Below are 7,251 nucleotides of genomic sequence, written 5' to 3' on the forward strand. Positions count from 1 at the left end.
TTTTCCTTTTGAATTGAGTTTCCTTCTCCAATATGTTGGTATAATATTTACCGCTTACCGGCAGATATATAATCAGCCACACATGTGGCATTTATCAACAATGACAAATGAAAGTTGTTCGAAGATAGGGATGATATCAAATACATATAAATTGGCAATCTAGAATATATGAACAGCATCTATAATTTATCGGCAGCATCTATCGGTACAAGCAACGGACATGTGCTGATTAGTGCAGATATAAAGTGGCAAAAGAAGGCTGATCAAGCGAGTCGATTTGTCAAAGTCATACACCAGATCATCGTCCTAAAAGTTAGGGACATTGTAGTTGTGCCATTCACAAGGCAAGAAAGTGGGTAGTTATCACTCTTGCCTTAAGCTGACATGTTCGATGTGGCATGAAGTTATATTAACAAGTGGACCACCAAACCAATGAGGTGAGATGGTGGAACACTAAATTAGCCACGAAAATAGGAGTTTGTCAGGAAGCAACTACTACCCAAATGAAGGAGCATACTACCATAAATACTGGAAAAAAATTAGACTTGAGAAGAACGCTTGTCATATCAAACACCAAAGAAAGTCTTTCTCAGAAATAGTAATTTCCATAGGAATGTTCTCTTTTTAGCAAGTTTTCTTGGGACCTTTAGGCTAAGCTTAGAATTTTCAATTTCTTGCAATCATTTCCTGTTCATGTAGATTACTATTTTCATGATTTTTTAAATCTAATTTAGCTAGGTTCTATAGATGATTTTAGTTTGACATGAATTTCGAAGTAGGTTTCATTTTCTTTTCAAGCATTCATTAGATTTTCCAAGGTTTCCAGCTATCTTTGCATTACATATTGAGTGATTTTATCAGCTTTCAATTCACAAATTAGCTCTTATTTCCATTGCTTTATTTATTAGCTAATTTGTCACGAATTTTAAGTTCTTAAGGGTTCTCAAGACGGATGAACAGCAGCTAGCTACAAGTCAACATTTATTGGAGCATTCTCTTTTATAATCATCAGCTCAATTTCATCTTTTCTTGGGAAAAGTCAAGTGGCATGCTCAAAATAGTCAATCTTTTTTTTTTTTTTGCTCAAAATATTCAATCCACCAAGTTGGATATCTATGATATCAGTTTGTGTTTGTTGGCTATTAAAAATCAATAATAACATAGCGGCACTCATGGGAGGGACCGTGTTAGAGTGACCGATAAAAAGCTATGGCAAAAGACAGAAATTAGTATGGAGAGAACCCTTCTTAATTTTGATGAGACTAGGAGGAGAACACCGCGCGGTGCGCGGTGTAATTTTCAAGATTGCCCAGAAATGCCCAATGATTCAAATTCAAATATTAAGTATGAAAAGGTACAAAAAGATACATCGAAAACTTTGCCATTCTATTTTTGTAGTTTTATTAGGCAGTAAATAGGAATAATCTGTTAAGGAAATGCAAGACAATACAATGAGTAGACTACTAAGATCATTAAGATGCTCCTTGCTTTTGCATAAAATAAAAATAGAAATAAAAAAAGACACATATAATGGTGGAGAAGGGAAAAAATATAGCTTGAAGAAATACACAAAGGAGTTGTTAGTTCCTAAAAAAGGCATTTAATAGCTATAAGTTTGTTTTTTGTTGATAAAAACCACAAATCAAGTTGTCAGTTCCTAGAAAAGGATATTTAACAGTAATAAGTTTCTTTTACAACATATTCAAACGAATAATAAAATGCATATACATGCAGTATAAAGAGAAAATCTACTTAGTGAGACTAAACCTATACCAGTGCCAATTGAACAAATTGATAAAGAAAAGAAAAAAGTATTTCTAATTGGCCACAAGCAAAATGATTCTAGACTTTCAATGACTAATAGCATCAGAGAGCTCCAGCTTCATTCAGACTCTCCTCTCGTTCCCCGTGAAAGGCCGAAAGCATGGATGCTTTTAACAGTCATTGATTGTGGTAACCAACTGGTAACCAACCCAATGACTCCTCTCTATTTGGTTCATTCCATATGGTAACCAACTGCGTGTAGTTCTCTTCCTGAACTCCTCTATTTCTTTACCAGTCATATGCACACAAAAGAAACCAAAAAACAAAATAATCACCAGATGATACCTAATAGTCATAAAATTTTAAAAATGAAAAAGAAAAATTCACAGCCAAGAAATATCTACAAAATAACAGGAAGCTAACCTTAAAAGTCACTCGATTACCATGCAAATGCTTAATTTCTTTTCATTTCCCCTCCAGAATGATTTGACGTAATTTTTTTTGGGTTGATCTTGGTAGTCAAAGTGGCAGCATTGGGAGAGAGGTGATAAATGCCAAGGTGATAAACACATCAGCACAGCATTGGGAGGAAACTACAAGGTGAGAAAACATATAAATGTCTAGAAAAAACGAAGTAATATTGATTGATCTCTTTCAACTATTTCTTCCTTTAGATAATTGTTTGCCTTTTCTTCAACATCCACAGCTTCTAGAAGAATAACCTACATTATTTAAAAAAACCCTCAATATATGGCTATCAAAGATTATATTAGCATGATTGATAAATTCAGCATGGCAAATGATGCATAACAATTATGAGAAACAATATCCACCTCAAGAGTACTTCAAACTAAACCTCCCAGCTTCATATATGATTCAGATGCATAACAATTCATGTTGAGAAGGCAACAGCTAAAAAAAAAAAAGAATTCGTAAAATTAACAATTTCAACACCTACCAGACACTTCGTGAAAACCACTACATAGCACAAAAATCAGAAATTTGAAATTCAAAGTTAAGGTAATCTAGAAAGATGACCACAAAATAAAAAGAAAAAACGATAACCTGAAAAGCTAAATCTTTTTCTCCTCCCTTTAGTATTTCCTTGTGATGTTCCTCAATCTATCAAATATGCAGCAATCTAAGATTATGAGGAGCAGCAAAACTAAAGAAGCAAGCAAGAAATTAAAAACTTCATAAATGAAAAGGAAGCAGAAACTTGAAGGTCCAATCTAGTGTAAAATTGGAAAAATGACAGGGAAATAAATCAAAAAAAATCCACAACCCGAAAAGTTAAAATTTTTTTCTCCTTTCAGTGGATATTCCTTCCATTTTTTCAAGCTGTTTTCACATTTGAATACTATAACGTTGAGATACCAAGAACCATATATTACATACACTGAAAAAATGACTTCACCAATAATGACTAACCATAGAAAAAAAGGCTTTAAAAATCTCAGTTCGCAAATTCACATATGAAGTAAAAGCTCAAGTAAGATATGGTCACTAATATTAAAAAAAACCCATAAAAGTATAAACAAACAATTATTAGATCAAACTTGGCTGTTTTGTCTTACAATTACTATGGGCAGAATAGACTGCTATTGTAGGCAATGAACCACATAGTTCAATCGTCAACTCTGCTTTACCCAACTTGCTCACAAACACTTCTAGAACAAAGTCATGTAATTAAATGATAATCCTCAAAATGTAAAATCATTTGCTAAAAAATTGATCTTCTAGTTTTTGAAACATTAATGAGGTGTTATCAAGATTAAAATGCAAAGAAAAAAAGTAAGTTTGTAAAATCTACCCATTAAATTGGCGAAATAAATTGTGTAACCTAACCATGCTATGATAATAACCAAAGTAATAGGCTCTTTGACGAGCTAACAGAGCCGGGAAGGAAAAAAAAAAGAAGAACAGGCCAGAAAAGAAATTGCCCCAGTCCAACTCATCATTCAAGAGTAGAAAGGCAAAGAAAATTAAAAGGCACAACTATCCAATATGTTATTTTTAACTTTCACAAGCAAATGTACATGTATCAACCCCCTGGGAGTTTCTATTCTAGCTTCGTAACCTTCAATTGTTGAGGAAAACAATCTATCAAACAAACAAAAGAACACAATTAGGTGATAATCTAAAGCCTATCAGAATATACATTTAAGAATCTAGGGAAGGGAAAAATTTCTCTTATTCATCAGGGGGAAAAACCCCCAAAGAATACAAAATCAGTCTGTTTACCACCATGTATGCATTATCTTCAATGAATGTCGCACTGGCAGTTATTAAGTGGTGTTTTTTTTTTTTTTTTTTTTTTTTTTTGCATTGATAGTAAGAAATTGCACATGAGCCACTATAAATGAATCATTCTTTTCTGTAGGACCAATAATTACAATAAGAGAGCAAACTACGAACCAAAAGGTAAATACATCAATACATTGAAACTGCATATAAGCAAGCTAACAAATGAATTTCAAATCAAATATTAAATAATCTGCAATAAATGAAAATTTCTTACTAAAAAATTCAGAGACTACAAAATTACAAGGATCTCATGGTAAAAGAAACATTAAGTAAACAACAGTACTTTAAAAGACTAAACATACCTAATTAAGTAGAAAAAGGCTAAACATAGAACAAACTTAAGTAGCCTTAAAGCTAGTGAGAATAATATAAGCAGCTTCCCTCCTATCACTACCAGCAATCAGCTTAACACAAAATACCTATTAAAAACACCAGATCAGTTTTGGATACTCAAAAAAACCCAAAAAGAAAAAAGAAAAAAAAACATTGCAATCATGGGCTCTGAACCAAGTATAATCCCTGCATACATAAAAAATCTTTCCTTCTTGTACAGGATGATGGCACATAAACATTAAGAAACAATATGCTTTTCCATTGAATGCCTTCCACACAGAATGTTTGAGATAAATAAATGGAGGAAAAAGTAAAAATCTGGAATCCATACAACAAATTGAACAAAAGGTGAGATGGCCAAATAAAATAATCACAGTTAAGAGTATGGCCAAATATACACACTTTTGGCAATCACTTTTTCCTCATTGTGTATCAGAATTTCTTGCACTACACAAATGTAATTTGAGAGCAAGGACTTTTTGGAATTTGATACACCAGTCATGTTAAGCTCAACCAAAAACTCAATATTGTACTGAAGCAAATTACAGCATAAAAACTTTTGGTTCCGCTGCAAAACTCAGACACCCATAAGACATTTTAGCAATAAGTGTTAACCACACTTTTAAATGCAACTACACCACTCTATGCATACTCTAAATACAAAGTTGCAACTACTGCAATGGAAAAGCAATGACAAAGACATCTATTCCAAGCACAATTCAAACAGGATCTCCCAGTACCATGTATAACTTGGATGCATAACCATCCGTGTTAAGAAGGCAATAGTAAAGATAAAAGGCAAAACTAAGAAATCATACCTATAACTACTTTGTGAAACCAATGAATAGAATATAACTTGAAAGCTGAATTTCAGGTGAGCTGCAAAGATAATTGGGGAAAAAAAAGATCACAACCTAAAAAGTTAAATCTATCTCTTCTTGTGGATATTTCTTACGTTTTTCCTCAATCTACTAAACAGAAATCAAAATATGACATAAATGGAAAATAAGACTATTACCGGCAGCAAAACTAAATAACTAAACAAGAAATTAAAACATATAATCTTCAATGGAAAAGCCAAAAAAAGAAAAAAGAAAAAAGAAGGAACCGGAAACTTGAAGGTCCAGTTTAGTGTAAAATTAGAAAAATGGTTGGAAAATAAACTACAGAAAAATTCGAACCATGAAAACTTAAATCTTTTTTTCTTCTTCCCGTCGACTTTTCTTCCATTTTTCCCTCAATTTATTAAAAGAAAAATGAGATCCCTATCTGTCCAATAGACAGCAGAAATAAGATCGTTAACAGCAACAAAACTAAAGTACTAAGCAAGAGATCTGAAGTCAGAAACTTTTCTTACAAAAAAAAACGGAAACAAAAATTTGAAGGCTAGAGTAACATTGGAAAAAGACTAAAAAATAAATTAAAGAAAATCGCACAACCTGGAAAGTTGATTCTTTTTCTCCTTCTCTTGGACTTTCAATCCATTGTCCGCAATCTATGAGAAGCAAAATGTGATTGTGAGTAACTGTAAATTCAAGAAAACAAAGAAAGAAACAAAAACTAAACAAAAAAACATCAAAGTGCCATATTTGTTTTTAATTTTTGTTGATTAACAAAGAAGAAAGAAAACATGTAGATGAATGATAGTCGAAAGTCGGGAGAAAATAAAAAATAGCAGATCTCTGGGTTTATAAATACTTCCGACTTTCGCTGCTTTTGGATGAAGATTTTACTACGGCTTTCTTTGTTTGCTCAAAGAAGGAGATGGAAAAATAGTATTTCAGACCTCTGGGTTATTAATCGAAAGATTAACAAATCTTAGCAGGAAAAATATCTTTGTTTTGTAAATAAAGGAAACTATAAAACTTTAGGGAAATATTGGAGCTTACCAATTAAGAAGATCATTTCTGTGTCTCATGCGTTTAGTAGCTTCATATCCAGACCAATTCTAACAAGGGAAAAAAATTAGTTAGAATCATATAATTGAAAAAAGGAAAGAGAAGAAAGGGAAAAAGGGGGAGGGGGGAAACGGGAAGGAAAAACAGAGAAAAAAGGACCAAATAAAAAACAACAAAAAGGAACAAAGGAACAAAGAAATGAAAAGAAAAATGGAAGGGGAGAGAAACGGAGCTCTGGAGAGCAACGAATCGGTGGAGATGAACGAGGGGAAAGAAAACAAGGGAAGCCCTAAATCAAAATTTTTGGCACGTGAGAAACACATGATGGACGATCTAGCCAATAAAATTTGGCCACATCAGCACAGCAACCACCATTCTTGACAGATCCATTCGCGCTTTTACTATATAGGTTGACAACTTGTCAGAACACAGCAATTGATTTCCAAATTCAGCAATTGATTTTCCAAATTAGACCAATTGATTTTGCCCCAATGCGCAAACGTTGTCGTTCCACTTAATGGTCAGTAGAGTTAGTGATAAGTAGGACGACGTCGTGGGAGGACCAAGTTGAGTAGCGCGACGTCATTTTAGCGCATAACAGAATTAGTTAGCAGATTTCATAGTCGGTTGCTTCATCCTATTTGTATAGCATTGATTGGTGGAAAAGGCATCTGAGCAATATAACAGAATTTCCCTCTTCTTGTTACTCTCTCTCTCTAATTCTCCCTCTCTCTCTCAATTCTCTCTGCTCTTCCGTGCACTCTTCGTCCCCAATCTTTCCCTTTTTTCCCAAATCTTCCTAAATTCCGGAATTAATTCTCAATTTCATACAGAAATGGATTCGGAGGCCTGACACAACTCCGCTCCTGAGAGGAGTCAAAGAATGCGCTGCCGCTAGTTAGCACTCAACCAATAACAGTGTTACTATATCAAATGGTTACTATATCAT

General features: G+C 33.4%; 1 long non-coding RNA gene across 1 annotated transcript; it reads right to left on the bottom strand.

Annotated features, from left to right (window-relative positions):
- Window positions 1-1,763: 1,763 nt before the first annotated feature.
- LOC113750853 lies at window positions 1,764-2,888 on the bottom strand. Its single transcript, XR_003464665.1, has 4 exons — window positions 2,830-2,888; window positions 2,598-2,676; window positions 2,188-2,486; window positions 1,764-2,050 (listed from the first exon to the last, which is right to left on the bottom strand). It is a non-coding gene; the product is annotated as an uncharacterized LOC113750853 (long non-coding RNA).
- Between the last annotated feature and the right edge of the window lie 4,363 nt (window positions 2,889-7,251).

This window comes from Coffea eugenioides, chromosome 10, assembly GCF_003713205.1.
Source record: "Coffea eugenioides isolate CCC68of chromosome 10, Ceug_1.0, whole genome shotgun sequence".
In the NCBI taxonomy this organism is placed as follows: Eukaryota; Viridiplantae; Streptophyta; class Magnoliopsida; order Gentianales; family Rubiaceae; genus Coffea; species Coffea eugenioides.